We start from the raw sequence: 19451 nt of genomic DNA on the forward strand, positions 1-19451 counted from the left end.
TGGGGTGGCAGAGGATAAAGGGGCAAATGTACGGTGATGGAAGCTGATTAGACTCCGGGTGGCGGGCACACAATGCAATACGCCAATCACACGCCATTGAGTTCCCACACTTGAAGCCTGTATGACCCCACGGACCAAAGTCACGCCAACCAATTTAATCAAAAAGCCGAAAACAAACAGTACAACAGCTTAAATAATTAAATAGCCCTTCAATGGCCTTGTTAAGCAATGACCCCAAATAATACTGACTAGGTTACGCCGCTCACCTTTATGTTTCTTTCTAAATTTTAAACCATTTTCTTAACCTTGAAACAACGTATTTTTACTCCTTTTGGGATGTCTTCCCTACGTTTCTGGGACTAAGTGTGGATCTTTGAAGCGTCTGGTCCATGGCTACCCTCAGGTGGCTCCTGAGCAGTGTGACTCCAGGGCACTCTCTCAGGTTGGCAGGACAGGGGGGCAGAGTCCTGTGCCCCCCTTGCCCACATCCTATTCACCAACCTCATGACCCTGGGCACATTCGCTTCAGAACCTCTGAACTCTACAAGGGAAATTGACACCACCAACCTCACCGAGTTGTGAAGGGCCAGACAGGGTAGTGTGAATTAACTTCCAGCCCAGACCTGAGTCATCATAAGCACTCCACAAACATTTCTTTTTCCCTCTGTCCAGATGGGAGAAAACAAAAATTTATTTTAAAAATATATAAGTCATTTTGGCAGGGGTTCAGAATTAATTTGGAACTTGTGACTAGACTGAGAAAAGCGAAAGATGGGGTATTTTCAAATGAAGAAAATGTAAGAAAAGACAGAATTTGGCTGACATGGAAACCGATGAGTAGAAGACACAGCCTCCACAAGCCGATGAGGCAGTTCCTCCTATTCCTACAAAATAGGGAGAAAACACACCAGGGAAACCAAACAGCCACCTCTCAGACTGAGGGTACCCCACAGCCAGCTGTTGACTCAGCCCAGGCTCTCAGAGTGCCGCCCCCACCCCAAGCCCAGGGCCTCCCCTAAATCAGGCATGTGGGGAAGCCGGGCCAGGACAAGCAGAGGAGGTGCCATGGCACAGAGAGGCACAGGCCCCTCAGGGATACGCCAGCAAAGCTCAGGCCCGCCCCATCCTCAACCTGGACAGCTGAGGGCTCCAGAAGTGTGACCATGTCAGTCTCAGGAGGTCAGCTGCCAAGGGAGTCCGCAGCAGTGGGCTCTTCCAGGCCAGGCGTGCGGGGGACCGGGGGGGGGGGGAGACTAAATAGGACCCGCCGCAGCAGCGGGGAGCGCTCCTCGGCTCCACGCATTCCTTCGGATCCTCACCGAGGGCAGCCAAAGCCCTCACTCCACAGCTCGAGTCTACGGACACTAATATCCACAACTACAGTGTGTCTGTGTCTGTGACAGAAAACAGCTGACAAGTAGATGAGACAAAACCATCCACTCTAGAGGTGCACCGAGAGGGAGACGGCCTTCTGAGAGGGGAAGGCTGTTCACAGGCTTTACCTCCTCGACTCGGGCGAACCCACCGAAGGCAACTTTCCCAACTGGGCAAAAAATGGGAAACTGGGAAAGTCAGTACATGTCTTGGCCGGTCAAGTTAGACACTCAAAGAAAACTCCAAAGCTAGACCACGCTGATTCCACAAGCCAGACCCCAGCAAGATGACACTGAACAATAAGGGCAATTCGCATTCCCACACCTGGCTTCCAAACTACATGGATATAGAGTGAGGAAGAGACGGATCAACCACCATACAGATGAAAAGAGTGAGGCATTTTAACTGATAGCCCAAACCGAGTGGTATGGCTGCCAAAAGAACTTCTGGGAGAAGAGGCTGCATTAGCAGATGTACATCATCTAGAACGAAGGAGGTGAAAATTCCACACAACTCTATTCCTCCTGAGACACGGTTCAGGGATCCAAGGGCTTCTGTTAACTGTGGTTGCAGCCCCTCTTCAGTTTAGGGTATCTAAATACAAGTAAGATGATGAGCCTCCGAAACGCCTCCTAAGACGAGAGGGAGGGGTCTGTCTGTCTGAGGGAAGGCTCAGCCTACAGCTGAGCGGTACAAATACTTGAATGTCTGGTATTTGCAGGAAGGATTAAGCTTGTTCTGTTTGTCCCTAAAGGATGGAAACCCTAGAGGAATAAAGACAGATATGGAGTATCAGGTTTCAGCTAACTGTGAGAAGGGATGATGTAAGGGCTGCCCGAAAAGGAAGGCAGCTTGCGGGTGCCACTTTTGTGAGTACGTTCAGTTGCTCTACGTGACCGGATTGCAGGTGAAGTTGGAAGGCTTACCCAGAAGCCCTACCACAACTGAATTCAACCGGAGCAGGTAACTGCAGCAACCCTGTTTATAATGGCTTTGCTTACTATTAATAGTGTCTTTAACGTGAAAGAAACAAACTTCTGGTACAATAAAACCCATCTAAAGAAGACTTTAGGAAAAAGAGCTTTACCTTCAGGGATGGGAAAAAGCCTTCAGCACGTTCTAAAGCTAACAACAGAATGTGGATCTGGAAGCTGCAGGCTTGGTCCCTTCGCACCTGATTTATTCCAGCCTTTACCTGCACAGTGCGGCTCCCATGCACTGCCACCCCCAGCCACCTCCCGAGAGCGTCCTTTTCCAGTGCGCCCAGCAACAGCAGCCTTTCAACCAGGCTGACGCCTCTGCCAATCCAGTGTATGCTGAGACAACATTTGTCAGGCACCGTGCCGGCAGTCCAGGGTTCCTGGCAGTTTTTAAAGCGCTCATGAATGCGCACACATACACACAAGACAGCAGACAACGTCACTGGGGAGTTCTGCTAAAGTCAACAGCACCATGGGTGTCCTGGTCTGGACGTGTTGTGGCAAAAGGGTCTCTAAATTACGTCGTGCGATGTCTAGTCACTGGAACTGGATTGCTCACCCAAGAAAAATAAGGCACAATAATAAAAGTCCTCATAATACTCACTAAATACTTTCACTGAGGATGAGGAAAGGGGGCGGGCAGAGAGAAGGAAACTGTGGAGTCACACAGTTAATATGTGGGGAGGCTGGGTTCCAACCTGCCAGTCTGGTTTGAGGGCTCAGGTTTCCACCAGGACATAACTGCAGCACCTGGGGCTCTTGTTTTCGGTCATCGTGGAGCTCCAATGTTCCCTTGAATTTGAACAGGAGGACGGTAAAAGGCTGGCTGGACAGAGGGGCTCCATGGTTATTGGGGGTCCAGACAGCAAGGTGTTCCCTTTCTGAAGGCTGGTGTTCCAAGTGTTGTGCCAGGACCCAGGTGTGAAGACAGAGTCCTGAACTGGGCACAGCAGCTTTAGCTGAGAGGAACAGGTGGGTAGCAAACCGGGACAAACCCAGGTAATCCCTGCAGGTGTGAGGGAGCAGGCAAGGCGACAGGGAAACCCGAGGCTGGAGGACACTCAGAGAGACCGAGAGAATCCTGGCCCGGGGTGGACGGCAGGCACCAGAGCTCCGTGGACCCAATGCCGAAGCTCTGGGTTGCAGGGGGGTGTGGCCTGCCTGTACAGTCAGGTAACAATACCTGCTGCTGGAACAGGAGAGAACAGAGGCTGGGGGGTGAGAGGCAGGCAGTTGTCCCAGCTCTGGCCAATGACCTCCCCAGGGAGAAAGAGGACGTCAGCCTGACAAAACAAAGGTTGCCTCCTTCCCCACCTGGGCAGGCAAGCCCGGGTTCAAGCACCTCAGATGGTGGAAGAAAAAGCCCCTGCCTCTTAAAAATACACCAGTTTCTCTGAAAACTGAAAAATGACCCACAGCCATTGCACACGTGACCTGATTATCCCCACTGTTCATTTGGGATTCACGCAGCAGCATCCCCAAAGAGGCGGATCTCCCTTCCGACAGCCTCCGTGGCGCGGAGGTGCCTGTGTGCGGAGGGCGTTGCAGGCCGGGGGCGCTGGTCGGTCCTGAGTCTGGTTCAAGTGAAGACATGTGCCCCTAGAGACTGACCTAAACTGCCGGTTCTTCACTTCTTTCTGGCAACTGAGCACTAAACCCAGGGAGGGAATATCAGGTCAATTCTGATAATGGGTATCTATTCCCTTGACTAAAGAGAAAATTGGAGAAATGCTAATAGGATTCGTGGGATCTAAGTAATGATTTAGGGCAGTTCCACGCTGTTGCCCTCGACGAGCAAACCCGAGGATGCCTGCAGGTGGCCAGCTGGGTGGGCTGCGAGCAAGCAGGGCTCCTCCCCGGGGGACCACAGCCTCTGGAACTGGCGAGGTGAAGTCCGGGTCTTCTAGAACCTGCCACCACCCCCATCCTGGGCTCCATGGAGGTGGCTTCACTGGTTGTGAACAAAGTGTTAGCTTTACAAAAATAGCTGATCAAATTGATTGAGATCCAATTCTGACTCTTCTGCATCCTGGTCTTTTCTCTCTGTATCCTTTAGAGTCATTCCATAGGGGTTTGCCCCACCCATCACTGAGCGGTTCACAGCCACCCTAAAGGTAAACCACTTTCTCTCCGGAGGTCAAGTCCAACTTTCCCACACCTTTTCATGAAACCAAGCAGGGACGGGGAGTCAACACAGCAAGACACATTCCCCTCTGCAGGTGCAAGAAGTCAAGAGTTAAATTCTAGTCCTCCATTCCACTTTCAAAAAGTAACTTTCAAAGTTCCATGTGCAGGAAACAGTTCATTCCATCTGTCAAACTCATTCAGACTCACCAGCCTGAAAGTGAGTTTTATTTTTGTTCTCCCCTACAATTACGGAGGGCTGACAGTTCTGCTCTCTGATGACAGTATCTTCCTGCAACTGTCTTGTCTATACCCATTGTTGCCTCTCAATTCCATTCAATATACCTCTACTGGGTATCTATGCCCCAGACACTGGCTGTGTCTGAGATGAATAACCTGAGGGCGCTCGGGAGCTAATTAGGAACAGATACAACACACGCTCATCAATGATAAACCTCTCCCAGGGGCACAAGTTGGAATTACCATGTATCACTCTGCCTGAGAACAGGGTTCAAACTCTATTTGACACACCAGAGTATTCAGTTTCTCTTTGTGATGTATTACTTACTGATGTCACCAACACACACACAAAAAAAACCCCAAAACCATAAAAGTTGCTCTGGCAAATGCTACTTATGGGAACAAAAGCATTAGGAAAATGAAATATATTATGCCAATAAATGCAAAGTGAACCTGAAGTTTCAGGTATTAGAGAATATGTCCAAAATAAGGTTGGAGATATCTCACTTATTCAATAATTCCTCCAGCTCTAGAACTCAAAGAACACCTGTATAAACGTAACAAAAGAAACTAAAAACACAGGTACCAAGCACAGGCCAGACATAAGGTTTAGAAAAGGATGCGCTCCCCGGAACCACGACCTGCAGCATAGCAGGGCCGTCTAACTAAACACACCCAGGTGGAGGTGCTCGCTGCCTAGTCAGCCCAGGAGGGGAAAGCAGACCAGAAGGTTGCTGTTCAGGTTTTAATTCCCTCCGTTTCCTCTTCTACTCGAGCATTTGACATTTGTTTTGAGCTGCACGGCCTTGCCTTCGCTGTCTCCCGAATAATTAAATCCTGAAATACCAAGTCCTTGAATACCATTTCAAAAAGGCGATTGTTGGTGCTGAAATGCAGGGCTCCCGGTGCCCTTTAAGGCTGAACTGCACGACTACCCCAGGGAATTACTGGGTCTGCCCCACCGGGTCCCGAAACCTGGGTGGGGCCGGGAGCTCCCCCTGAGGTGCCCTCTCGGCCCTGAACAAACGCAAAGGGGTTCAGGTCCATTAAGCATCAGCTCTGAAATATGTCAGGGGAATTCCCTTCTTGGCATGTGATGCTGGAGTTTCATTTTTGTGGCCTCTTCCTGGGACATGTAGCCAAACCTTGTTATTTTGTTCCCTAAAAATAAGCCCACTAAAAAAACACACACACACACACATAGGACACATGTGCAGCATGATGCAGCAACAGACACATTTATTGTGGGTCGCTGCCTGAAAGAGGACAAGTTTCCAAGTCGTTTTTAAAACTCCCCATTAAAAAGCTAACTGGTGTAGCTCAGTGGATTGAGCGCGGGCCTGCGAACCAGATGATCGCGGTTCGATTCCCAGTCAGGGCACATGCCTGGGTTACAGGCCAGTTCCCGGCAGGGGCCAGTTCCCAGCAGGGGATGCATGAGAAGCAACCATACACTGATGTTTCTCTTCCTCTCTCCTTCCCTTCCCCTCTAAAGATGAATAAATAAAATATTAAAAAAAACACAAAACTCCCCATTAAAAAGCTAAACCAACATTTTCTCTCTAGGCCTCTAACGTCACGGACACTTACATAATCCTGAATTTTCGGTTTCAAGACTCTGGCCACGAGGCCTTGGTACTTATCACCCACCTCCAGAGTTTCTCTCTGAACAGCAAAAACCCATGAGCTCTTGCACTTAGGGGCTGGGAGATGGAACCCAGTGGATCAGGTGCTTCTGTCAGAAACGGAGTCACAGCTACTCACCCCCAAGTGCATGTGCGCACACAGTCACTTCTTCTGCTTCCAAATGCTTCAACAATAACGCAACAAGTGACAAAATGTAGCAGTTCGGTGAACAAATTAATAGAAAATGGTCTTTAAAAGTTTTTTTTAAACACAGTGACTCTCCAATATACAAAGTCATACCATTCCTGTGAGCCCATAAAGATTACACAGACTTATAGATCAACTGTTCGACAGATAAGTAGACAGATGGGTTTTTTCACCAAAGCCCACCTGCGCACCAAGGTGTGGTGCTGTGGTTACCGCCCGGTAGAGGGACTGTGCTGTGTTTTCGACATTACTTATTTTATCATATTTTCTCCAATGAACATGTGTTACTAAAAACTGTTTCTAAAAGTTCAGTGCCTGTCATACTTAATCCTCCACCAAACAGATCACCATGCTGGCTACACAGCCCAAAGAGAGTGGGGGAGGTGTGTTCCAACGAAGCCCTTGTGCAAAGATGGCAGGTGCCATCACTAGTAAACACACCTGGAAACCCAAGGAGAAAGGGGAGCGCAGACCTCCCTGAAGCCTGCTACCACCAGGGGGCGCTCCTTGTGGTCTGGCCCCTCAAGAGACTCTCCTGCGTTTGGAGGAGACAAAGGTACCTGCAGGGGCAGCTGGACTAAGTGGGGCCCAATGTTGACTCTGGAATGGGCCATCATCATTGACATCATGATATCCTTCTTGGTGCCAACTAGAGAGACAGCCTAGGTTGAAAGTGATGGTCCAAAAGGGAAAAAAGCTGAGCAACTGCCCTTCAATGTTTCTGCTAGGACAAGAGAACGAAAGGGAAGGAGCTGAAGAACAGATAGGAATGTCATCCATGGAGGTAAGAGAAAGTTGTGAGTGGGAATCCGGCTTTTCACTCCTGACAGCACCAGGGTGGGTTCCCCTTCTCGTCAGCCCTCCTTCCATGCTCCCCACTCCCTCCCTGGCCCTACTCTGGGGCTCTTGCTGCAATGATGCCCTAGTTGTTGGGTTTCAGAGCACGTCCTCCACTTGGAGAGCTCAGAGGGGCAGCCTTGGGTGTCTATTCCAGCTCAGCTGCCCACTGAAAGTGCACCAACATGTCGGAAAACCAGAAGCAAGGGCGGCAGGAAGCAGGTTTCTCAGCCAGATATGCTCTGTCACTTGCAAAAGTGTTGGACCTTGGGAAAAGCATGAATTATGGTTTGCTTCCCAAAAATGCATCCACAGGAAAAAGCCAGCTAGCTGATTGCAAACTGCTGCACCGAGATAACAAATGTGAGCTAACAACAGCCAGGAGACTCAACCAGCCCCTCCAGTGGGGATGTGTAGCCCATGTGGCTACAAGAGTATTTGCCAGGATTCAAGGACAACAAAAAGTGGTTTGTTTACTTCTAGTTCACTACAACAATGGGGGGGGGGTGGAGGCTGGTGCATTTTATCTTTTCTGATAGGTAGCTATACAGTACAGACCCAGTAAAGGAAAAAGTCACTCTACAGTTTTCATTTCTCTAAGCCGACATGCACCAAAAGGCAAATACACACTTATTGGAATAACTTTATCATTTCAGAGACATAGTGGCACCTTGTGTTTTAGGTGATCAGAAGAAAGAAGTGTCAAAATGAGACCGCACAGCTCCTGAGAGCAGCTACTGAGAGTTGCTAAGAGGAGGACCATTCGGGAATACGTGCTTTCCGGGAAACGGAGCCCTCAGCAAGGAGGCCCGGCTTTAGGAGGAGTCACACCAACACTCATCAGAGCAAAGTTTTAAAAGCAAAAGTGCAAATAAATTTCACGTTAATGTTGAAATGCACTAGAGCTGACTATTCATTAGATTTCTTTTTCCACAAAATAACATTTGCCCAGCTAAAGCTAACTGTTCTTCAAGTGTTTTGCTCCAGATGAAATCTAAAATATCTTTTAGTCAAAAGCTGTCATTTACAGATGAGGAAAAATGAGGCAGTCAACCAAAATATCATAATGTGAGTGCTGATAACTCCAGATAAGCTACAAGAAATCTGGTTATGGGAGACGAAACTGGAGCACTGTTAACATCACCCCGTCGGAGACAAGGGTGTCTGCAAGCCCCTTCGACGTAAGGGGTCTGCGCTGCCCTGCGGCCTGAGCGCGGGCTGGCAGACAGATCACTGTAGGAGAAGATCTCCCACACCTCTACCTGTGAGCCAGGGCAAGACGGGCGGCCATCGCCCTTCTCTAGGATGCTGGGAAAAAGGGGGGAATCAGGAGTTACTAAATGAGGAGCCATTTCTGTCATGCATGTTTTTGGGGAAAATGAAGCCATCAGCAAACAACAATAATCTACTTCTAGTAAGAGAGCCTTTTTTTCTGGAAGAAGACATTCTATTCCTCTGAGGCACAAAACAGTATTTTTTTTTTTTAGAAAGCAAAAACCATAGGTGGTAGGAAGGGGTGGCCGCGTTTTTGTAAATTGCCTCCGAGGAAGCTGCCATCATCGCTGGGGAAGACGGCCTGTGTCTTGGCTGAGAGAGCAGTGATCTAAAATTGACGAGAACTATCGATGTGCTCAAGTAAATTCAAAGAGACAGTTGATATAAGTCTCATCTACTGTGAGAATGAAACAAATCGATGTAATGAAAAAGTTTACAGATAATATAGGTCTGGTTATAAAATACTCTTGGTTTGCTATATAGCAAGGTACTCAAGATTTAGAAAAACACGATTTCTGCATGGATACAGATAGTGCATGCCTTTTTCTGGTCTCAGAGTCAAGCAGCCCCGCCGATGAGCCAGTGGGCCCGCTGGCTGCTTGTACGCCGCTCTCTACCCTCACCTGCCCTCCTCTGTGTCCTTCCAGCTCAGGGGTGTCAAACTCACTCTCTCCAGGAGCCACATCAGCCTCGTGGTTGCCTTCAAAGGATTGAAATAATTTTAGGACTGTACACAATGTAACTACTCCTTAACTGTCAAGGAGCTGAAATTACATTCGGCCCTTTGAAGGCAACCTCGAGGCTGATGTGGCCCCCGGTGAAAATGAGTGTGACACCCTTGATTTAGATAGACGCTGTTTCATGAGGAAACAATGAGAAGGAATGACTGACGAGCCAGGCTTGGTCCTGTGTGCCCATCTCAGAAACCAGAGGTTTCAGCCTCCATCCACTGGAGGAATTGGCCAGCCTGTCCTGGGTCAGTGAACTCATTATACACCCTTGGTCCACAATCCAGGTTTCCTTTAAAAAAGTGATAAATTATAGATTTGAGAAAAGAACCGAAAACTATGCATGAAGACCGACACACCTCACTGACATCCTGCTGGATGTCCTCAGGACTTAGGAGCCCTCGTCCATCCCGTGCTCATCCTCCACAGTTGCCAATTATCAAACACCCCATGGCCAATAAATTCACGAGCTCCCAGGAAACCCACACATTGCTTCCACATCAAGTCGGTACTCAGGTTAATGTTCTTTGTGCTCTATTATTATAATGTAAACCTAAGTGCCCAGTAAACACTGGTTTCTGTTAACATTTTACATCATTTCTGTCTGCAGATTACGTCAGCTCGCCAAACCTCAATCACTGCATCACAAAATGGGCATAAAAAGCGATTAGAGCAATTATTATTTCAATGGAATTTGAGGTCATTGTCTCATCTTGAACATCAAAAAATGAAGGATTCCTGAAACTGGTCATCACAACTCACGCTACCCTGCTGTTCCACTGAGAATCTTTAACTGGAACATTTCACTAGATCACAGGTGGTGAACACAAGGCCTGTGGGCTGAATCGGGCCCTCCACCTTGTTTCTACCTGGCGGCAGTGCCAAGCTCCTTGCCCCTAGTTAAGGAGTAGTAACATATTTACAGTCCTAAAACTACATTCAGCCCTTTGAAGGCAACCACGAGGCTGCTGTGGCCTCTGGTGAAAATGAGTTTGACACCTCTGGTCTAGATGCTGATCTACTTATTCTTTAATGTGCAAGGTAACGCATTCAGGTTGAGCTGATTTTGATCAACAAGTCTGGCAGAAGTCTAATTGGAAGAATATTTTCACATGCAGAAACGTTAGCAGTTAAATTTTTAATATGGCATGTGACCTTCAAAAACATATCAAGACAGAGGCTCAGAGAAGGCTGGATATATTTGTTTCTTAAACCTTCTTCTGTAGTAAACCCTGGGGTAGGAGCTAGGACCTGTGAAGCCTGTGGCCGCTGCTTTGCTGGTCTTCGTTAGCTCCCACTTGCCAAATCCAGGGAGCACCGTTCTGCTTCTACAGTAAAGGACACGCTAGGGCCTGGTGTTTGCCCCCCGTCAATTGGCAGGTGGGCACAACACCTAGCAGTAACATTCGAAGGTGCAGCTCGGCTGGCTGTCCGAAGCCTCGGCAGAGGGATTATTGGGAGGACAAGACAAGGTTGTATTCCACTGAACCTCAATAAATGCCCGAAGCCAGAGAGAGTGATTTCTGTCCTTCTCCCCTTCTGCACTGTTAAAACTCAGAACCAACAGACGCACGACAGGCGTGCACAGGGTCGGAAAGGCAGTGAGATTTGGAGCAGGTGGGCTTGGGGGGGCCTGCCTTTGTGTACCAACCCTGCGTGTTCAGTACATATGTTTTCCTCTTGTACACAAGACCCTTTTCACACACCTGAAGAGTTTAAATGAAATAAAATCTCGAGGGAGCTAATTTACAAAGGAAAAACCCCTACATAGCAGTAAGAACCATGATATCATGTTAAGAACCATGAGTTTTATTCAAGTCATGAATATTTATGTACATACACACACATGCACGCGCCAACCCACACGCCGCATTCAACTCGGCAGCATTATTTCTAAGTCCACAATCGTTAATCTTAGATTTCATTTATAGAACTCATTACATGGCATGACAATTAAAGCTAAGAACGCACATTCCTTTGGCCTTACTAAATAGAAGAAAAAGCCACTGTGGACTTCATATTTCAGAAACTGTGTGAGGAAACAGGCAGAAAGACAAAGGGAATACTGAAAAACAAAATCAACTTTGCAAGAAAAGCTTGCACCCAGTGAGCGGGGTGGAAAACCTGCTTTCATGAATGATTCATCTTTAGAGACTGCGGATGGGTTACTCAAGGCTGGCTGACACAAGCCTCCCCGCGCATGCCCCACGGGGCACTGACAGCCACCGCCCAGCCGGCCGCATGCACTCTCCAGTGGTAGTGCTTTAAGAAAAAAGAAAGTGCCAGGAAACAGGTGGAGAGCAATGTTTGTACACTAAAAGCAAGAAAACAAAACAGCAGCAATGTCCCAAATAACTATTTTCCTAAAAACACTCCCAAGAGAACACGGTCACAACTACAGGAAAAACAAGCAAGAACATCTCCCAGCCCATGACCATGCTTGTCTCCTTGCTTCTGAATTTCAGCAAGGAGGAACTGGACGAGATGGCTTTATCTGCAGAGTGAGACCCTGCAGAATCGCATTGACCCTGCTTCAGGAGGAGACAAGGTCTCCAATCGGAGGAATTTCCGATTGGGAGACCACAACTTTTCAAATAAGCTGAACCCCTGCTTCCTCGGGGGTACTGTAGTGTGTGCTTCCTCGCCTTCTCACATGGGAGGTGCAGAACATTAATTCCATCTCCCAGTGAGGACTGACCATGCTGGTCTTTGGTTAGCGTCGGTCGCAATGAGCGCTTCAGTGCGTCTGCTGACGTCAGGTTGCCTTTTGTTCCATGCAGGTGGTCCACAGGCAAGAGGGGGAAAGCCACGCAGGCAATCCCACTCCGGTTCACATCCCCACGGCACCACTGCGTAGCTGTGTCGACTTCAGCAGGTTACCTTACCTCCCTAAGCCTCTACCTCCCCATCGGTAAAATGGAGATCACAAATGCCATGTCAAGGGCTTGGCACATAGTGGTCATTTCATAAATGTTACTTCCCTCCTTCTACCCTTTGCTTTTTCCAAATTCATATAAACTAGGAAAGTCAGTAGCCAAACCCATAAGGAATATCATGATAAAATAATTTTCAGAAGATACTGAAAGAGTCCTTAGAGGGGACTCGACGACACGTAGAATGGGACATTAGGGCTTTTATGCTAGCTGTCTCTAGTACGCTGTTTTGGTTTAATCCCAGAGTCTAGGTTCTATTTCAGAAAGGTGTAGATTTCTTTGAAACTGAAATCCTTTAGCTATAACTTTATTCCAATGCCCTAAACAGAAAGCACATCAATTCACACCCTAGAGCCTCACTGTGCATCCTGCAGAACCGTTCTTTATCGTGTTTAAATATCCCAATATTTAAAAAGGACAATCCGTATCCCCCACCAACTAAGTATTCTGGAGACCTCATCTTAAGCTGCCTAGTTTTAGAAGTCACTGCCCTCACGACAGAACTTTGTGAAGGTTGCAGTATTCACGTCGGGCTGCTTGCTCCCTCCAGACTTGATAGACGAGAGGCGACAGGTCTGAATATTGAACAGGAGTCCAGAGAGGTGCCAGGCCTCGCCTGTCCCTCCTGTAAAGGAGAAGGCTGTGGTGGGGAAGCACCCGGCAGCCAACGGTAATGACTGAGAACTCACAGACGGCCAGGAGTCGTGCTCGGGCTTGATAGGGTGGGGCCAAAGTAGGTTGACAGCTGTGAGTACGCGACACAGTTTATTCTTGTATTATTGTTTATCAGTTGTTGCATTATTTTCCATATGAACAATTGTAAACCCACGCTGACCTCACTCTGTACATCTGACATTGTCACCAGCTCTGAGTGACACCATGGTCATCATTTCCGACAGGGATATTCCAGCAAGCAGTGAGCTGGAAGCAGAGCTGGGTCACCTAAGCCTCCCCGACTTCCAGGTAGGTGATTATCACCCCCCCACACACACACACTAGGAAACCCCGCACATCTCTTTACCCCAAACACAGGCAGTCTTGCTCAGCAGAGGCACAAATAGGTACTAATTTCCTGATCCATAGAGGCCCAAATACATGACAAAGAACTCAGCTATTCTCTCAGACAAACGCCTAAAATAGCAGTGATGCTCCAGGCAAAGGAGAGGATTCCAAGATGACACTATCCCTTAAATTCTCACTGAAATATTAAATCACTTCACTGTGATCACTCCAGGCAAAAAAGCTTTCCATCCCAGCCTGGCACCCACCACTGCCACACTGGTGGAAACCTTATCATTCCAGGCATACCTGGGATCCTGTAGCTGGCCTGAACCCGGAATAGACTCTCTGTCTGCTGTGACTCCCACTCTGCGCTTTTGTTTCAGCAACGAAAGCTGTTCCTGGAAAGGCTAGTGTGTACCCTTCAGTGATGGGGACCTGGCATGGTCCAATTCTCCTAGGACCCAAGCCGCTCCATGCCCTAGTCTTGAAAGGCAGGGCGAGATGTGAAGAAGGGTTTTTTTGGCTTTTGTCTTCTCCTGACACCTGAACATACCTCTAAATCAGCCCCAAATTATCTCAAGCAGCAGAGGAGAAAGCTGGATGCAAGCACAGAAGCTGTGGCCAGAAGCTGGCCAAGTGGATGACAATTTTATCGTCTAGATGAGAAAAGACCCTGTATCACAGCTGGGCAGGGCTTCGGATTATTTGGACTGGGTCTGGGGACACCGGCTTCCCACAAAGTCTTGGGCAGGAAGGAAAACCAGCTTAGGCCACTCAAACTGGCTTGTAAGAACTTGTCACTCTCGTCCCCCAGGGGAAGACAAGAAGAACGCCAAGTGAGCGGCAGTGTGCCCCCCTATTCAAGCGGGCAAAGACGACGCAGAACTACAGGGAGCGAGCGGTGTATCTGACAGCAAGGGCTGCTGTAAAGAGGCACCATAAATGGGGTGGCTTAGCGCAGCAGACGTGCTTCCTCTCACCACCCCGGAGGCCGGGAGTCTGTGGCCAGGGCCTTGGCAGGGCTGGCTCCTCCAGGAAGCCCTGCAGGATGGTCTGTTCCAGCCTCTCTCCTGCCTTCTGGTGGCTCCCAGCTGTCCTGGGTGTCCCTTAGCTCGCCAGCACATCACCCCATTCTCTTCCTCTGCTGACAGGTGGCATTCTTCCTGTGCCTGTGTCTTCACATGGCTTTCTTATAAGGACAACAGTCCTTAGATTTAGGGCCCACTTGCATCTGGTATGACTTCACCCTCATGAATTGCCTCTGCAAAGATCCTCTTCCCAAACGAGGTCACGCTGGGAGATTCTGAGTCGATGTGAACTTAGAGGGGACACCCGTCAACCCACGACAGGGAGAAATAAGAAAAGGGGAGTAAATACGTGAGCACGGCTGGGCCTACAACATACAAGGTTTAAATGAACTTCCCAAACCCTTTCCCAGACTAGAGTAGAAGGGAGGTGGGGAATGCAGTCTCGGCCCAGCTTCGAGGCCCCAGGTGCTAAGTAGAAGGAGAAGCCCACACAGGTAAGACCCCAGTAAGTCGAAATGCCACCGTGGGACTCTTCTCCGAGCGCACTGAGATGACGGATGAGGGAGTTTGGCACGGCCAACCTTCCATCTCTTTTATAAGGCGATCGCTGTTTACAGAATCTAAGAAATGAAGATAATCTTCAGAAAGCCGGGAATGATAGATAAAGTCTGCATACTGCCCGACACTTCGGTATGGAACATTCTTTTTCCTGGCAGCTGTAGTTCCAGACGCTCCAGAGGGCCGCCCCTTTTTCTCGCAGTGTCAGCGGGAAAGGCCGGCCTGGCTGTCTGAAAACACAGCACTCCTGGCAGCGTGGTGGCGTCTGGGTGGCCCACAGAGGCAATGCACTTCAGGCACATTTGTAAAACGTGTGGGGAGCTGACTAAAATTAATGAACTTTTCTTGCCAAAAAGAACTGGGCTCCTTCTTTGGTCATGCACAGCCCAATAAACAGTGTGGATAAAGTCAGTTGGTGAAGAAAATAAGAACAGTCAGAAGCCGCAGAAGTTGAATGCAGGCAGTCCCCGACTTATTAATGCTAATCTAAAGATAGCCCTCAGCTGAGAAAAAGAAGTCCGTACCTGCAGCCAAGACCACCAGAGACATCCCACCTCCAGCTACACACTCAGCGTTTCCCTGCCATCTGCCTCCCCAGCTCCCTCCTCCCTCTACAAAGCCTTCTACTGCCTGGGCCCACTGTCTCCAGCCTTTCCATGCCCTGGCCAGGCACCTGTCCCTGCCTGGCGTGGCCCGGGGTCAGTGGTGGGCCAGCTGACAGTGAGCGGTGAAGGAGGAAGGGAAGGCGCCTTCCCTACCTCACAAGGAACTTCCCTGCCCCGGGGGTGGCTACCTCGCAACCCCGAAACCTGCCCAGATCCTCCCTCCTCCCACCCTGAAGGCCTCAGTCTGAGCTTTCTTCTCAAAAAAAGAAAATAATGTTGAGTCTTTCACTCCCAAGTCTACAGTACTGACCTCCTTGGTCTTTACATAACCAGGCATTTCAGACCCATGTCCACCTTGACCTTGCCTGCCCCCGAGGCACTGCCTCTCCGAGACTGTCGGCCCCAAAGTGCTGCCCCCAGGAAGCTGGCACATGGACCAAGGAGTCAGAGCCCTGGCGCCTGCCACGGCTGCCACGCGCAAGCCACCGCCCCACGGGGAGCACAGGCTGTAATTTGAAGCTGAATGCCATTAATTGTATAATTTTACGTTATTTCATATTAATTCTACTAAAATCACATCATACAATTAGGACATGATGAAGAATTGTTTCTGGAAAGAAACCAAAGTCTCCGTAAGTACTGGGTTCATGTCCAATACTGACAGCTAAATAGGAATGGAGGGATCGATTTAATCATCACATCCCACGATTTTAAAAGCCTGGATGCCCCTGATATGGGTCTGGAAAAAACCTATTCTGACTCCCATGGAAGCTAAATGGTTATCTCCAAAGCCTTGAGAAGATATGTGTTTCCATCAGAGAGAAAGCTAGTGGAAAACAGTGAGACCAATTTTGTAGAAGAAACCCCAGAAATGTTGTAGGAAACCCTAATCAGATCTAGCTCCCAGTGATGTCCTGCTTTCAGCCAGTTCAACCCCAAACTGATAGGGGGAGTGGAAAGGGAAGCAAGTCGAAGGATTCTAGAGATTGTGGGTGAACAGAGGAAAAGGGGGTTGCGAATGATCGGTAATGGTAGATGGGTGCCAGTTCCAGTCTCATTCTGGGGTCCCCTGAGGTCCCTGATCCCTGCCAACCCCAGTGTTCCTGCCCCAAGCCACAGCTCCATCATGAATGGTTTCCAAGTTGGGGTAATTCCACTTCCACTATCACTTAGCCAATGGGAAGTAAGGGGAAGGAGGACTTCCTGTTCCTCACAGGCTGCCATGAGGAAAAAATGCCCTTGACTTTCCGGACAGGACCCCTAAGTGAGCCTCTCCACACCCACATGGTTCGGTGTGGTTCAGGCAGGGTGGGGGGTTAAATGGGCCCTGTGGTTTGAGAACACAGCCATCACAGGTCCCATCATCTTTGAAGGACAGTTGTGTTTGTGGTTCCGTCAGCCAGTGTGGGAATGAAGTCTGAAGCCCGCTCATGGGTTTCACTGTTCTAGCCAGGAGCACACTGGCCCAGTTGCCACAGACTTCAATGTAACAGGGACACACAGGGTGGGTGCATGGCTAGTGGTGAGGAGGCTCCTCGCGGTTCCCAGAATGTACAACATCTCAAGAAGAAATAAAATGCTTAAGGCAGAAGCATGGGCAGTCAGTCCCTCATTCTGCTACACCAGTTCCACTTTCCTGGGAAAGCCTGCAAAAGCCTATTACCCTTTCCAGAAGCACCCAAGTAAAAGGCTAACCTCTGGAGACATCTGTGCTGCACCTGAACTCTGGGGCTCCCACTTCCACCCCATCTGGAAAAATGCTACACAGGCCACGAGGAAGAGCCAAAGGCTTCAGTGGCGTAATATGAGTACCCAAATAAAGAGAAGGCAAGCAATTGGAGACACTTCTCTAGACAAAATGAAAGTACTAGTAGTATTTTCAATAAATGAAATCACCCAGGCCCCATGTATCGGAAGGTCACCCAAGGCCCCGCCCCCTGGGTCAGTCTGGAAGTGTCCCTGCTACAAGGTGGGACCATAAAACAAATTTCTATAAGTGAGGAATGAGCCCTGTACAATGAAATGGCTGCTGTAGACCTCGACGCAGGAAGCCCTAATCAGATTTACTTCCCAGCAATGTCCTGCTTTCAATCACATTTTCTGGACGGTTAGATTGAGACTGAATCCAAAAAGTATTTGCCAAGAGGACTAGAAAAATTATTTCTGTCCCTGGCCTTTGTCTTTATTAGTGATAATAAAGAGTGCATTCGCCCAAGAGTCGGCTGGAATGCACAGGAAACCCAAAGCTCGTGAGCCTGCGATGGACACACCGTGGCTGGTGGGCTGGAACACAGGGTTCAGGGATCCTTCCTCACCCCTCCACCCAGCAGGGACTTCGCTTTCTGGCTCCACTGGGACAGAAAAACCTACGCTCAGAGGATTGCAACACAGCTGCTCCTCCAAAATAACTGCTCACTCTCTAATGATGTTAAGATACGGCAACTAACATCCTGTGGACATACACTGGTTAGAAAAGCGCATCACACCGTTCTGAGAAGTAACAATTTAGATTGCACATGACCTGCATGTTACCAAAACAAAGAAAACATCTTTCATTCAACTTATCCCAGAAGGAAAAATTATTTCTAATTCTGGGCTTTAAAAATTTGAACTTAATACCACTCCTTACTATTAACTTCTATTATATTCTATCATTAGAACCACCACTTACAGATCAAAGCTGAAAAAACACCCCAGTATTCATAGCTGAAGCAATAAGAGGATTTAACATGCAGCTTCACCAGACCAGCATGCACACTGTTCATTTCCTTTTCAAGATGAGTACTGATGTCCAATTTTCCAAATTTCTTAATTTTTAATCAATATGCTACTTGGTTAATGAATTGACAAATCAAAGATTGAACAGTGGGGGACCAGAGGCTACATGCACTTTGGGGTTTTGCCTGAATCAATGGAAACTCATTCACCTCTTTTTCTTCCCATCACTAAACTTTTTTTTTTTTTTTTAGGTAGAGTGACAGAATGGGTCGTTCTCCTTTCAGCCCAATTCTAAAACTTCGCTCCGCAGGAAACCTCCACACAGCAGTTCCAAACAGCACCATTTTCTTCTCAAGTTAAAATGGGAAGATCAAAATGTTTCAGCAGTTGCACGACTCAGTGGTTTTCATAAGTAACTCAGAACAATTTATTCGAGCTAAGTAGACAACAGTACAGGAGGCCATTACTGGGCAACCAGAACTTCAGGCTGTCATCCCTTTGCATAAAAGCAGACACCCACACTCCTCCAAAACCCCCAGGGCAAAGAAGGTGCCAAGGTGTGGATGCAAGTCACCTGGGGACTAGTGCACAGGGGCAAACCACCACCTGCCCTGGGACCTCTGTCCAGTTCCAAGCCCTCCATTCCCTTGGTACCTCCTCTTTTCAGGAAGTGTCTGTCCATCTCCACCTGTGTCCCCTGGGAAACCCTGCCGTGAGTGCCCTCCTTCCACGCCCCTGTCAGACACCCACCCTTCCCAGATTGAGTGGACATGAGCCAGCAGACTGTGCAGCAGACATTTCTGCCTGTCCTGCTTAAGACTCAGCACTGACCTCTGAGGTAGTTATACCTGCTCCACAGAGAGGAAACTGAGACCAAGGGTAAGTCTCCCGGTTTCCAGAAAGCCATTTCCAATCCTTGCAGACTGGTGGGATGCCCCTGCCTCACGTCCTGTGGGCCTTCCTTAGCCACGCCCCTGCCTGTGTCCCTCTCCACCACAGGAGGCTTTGGAGGGCCCTGCCTGGTGCCGGGCACCAAACAGGCACACGACAGGCATCCACTCAGTGACTGCTGCGTGAATCAGCTACCTTGACAAAGGTCACCCAGTTCACGACGGACAAAGATGTGATTCCAGAGCCTCTATTCTTCCCTCCCTCCCAGTGACAGCCTGTCAAGGCTGCAAATGACGCTTTAAAGAAAGAAAGGGAACCCCCCTCC

At 48.8% G+C, this 19451-nt stretch overlaps 1 protein-coding gene and 1 long non-coding RNA gene across 2 annotated transcripts in view; one reads left to right on the forward strand and one right to left on the reverse strand.

Annotated features, from left to right (window-relative positions):
* PRKCA (protein kinase C alpha) overlaps positions 1 to 19451 on the reverse strand; it is a 361661-nt gene that overhangs the window by 223026 nt on the left and 119184 nt on the right. The window lies entirely within an intron of this gene.
* LOC119003730 (uncharacterized) lies at positions 2245 to 8239 on the forward strand. The gene is made up of 4 exons (XR_005070014.1): positions 2245 to 3326; positions 4411 to 4468; positions 7280 to 7335; positions 8071 to 8239. It is a non-coding gene; the product is annotated as an uncharacterized LOC119003730 (long non-coding RNA).

Source organism: Sturnira hondurensis, unplaced genomic scaffold, assembly GCF_014824575.4.
Source record: "Sturnira hondurensis isolate 20B ecotype Veracruz unplaced genomic scaffold, ASM1482457v3 Scaffold0018728, whole genome shotgun sequence".
Classification (NCBI taxonomy): Eukaryota; Metazoa; Chordata; class Mammalia; order Chiroptera; family Phyllostomidae; genus Sturnira; species Sturnira hondurensis.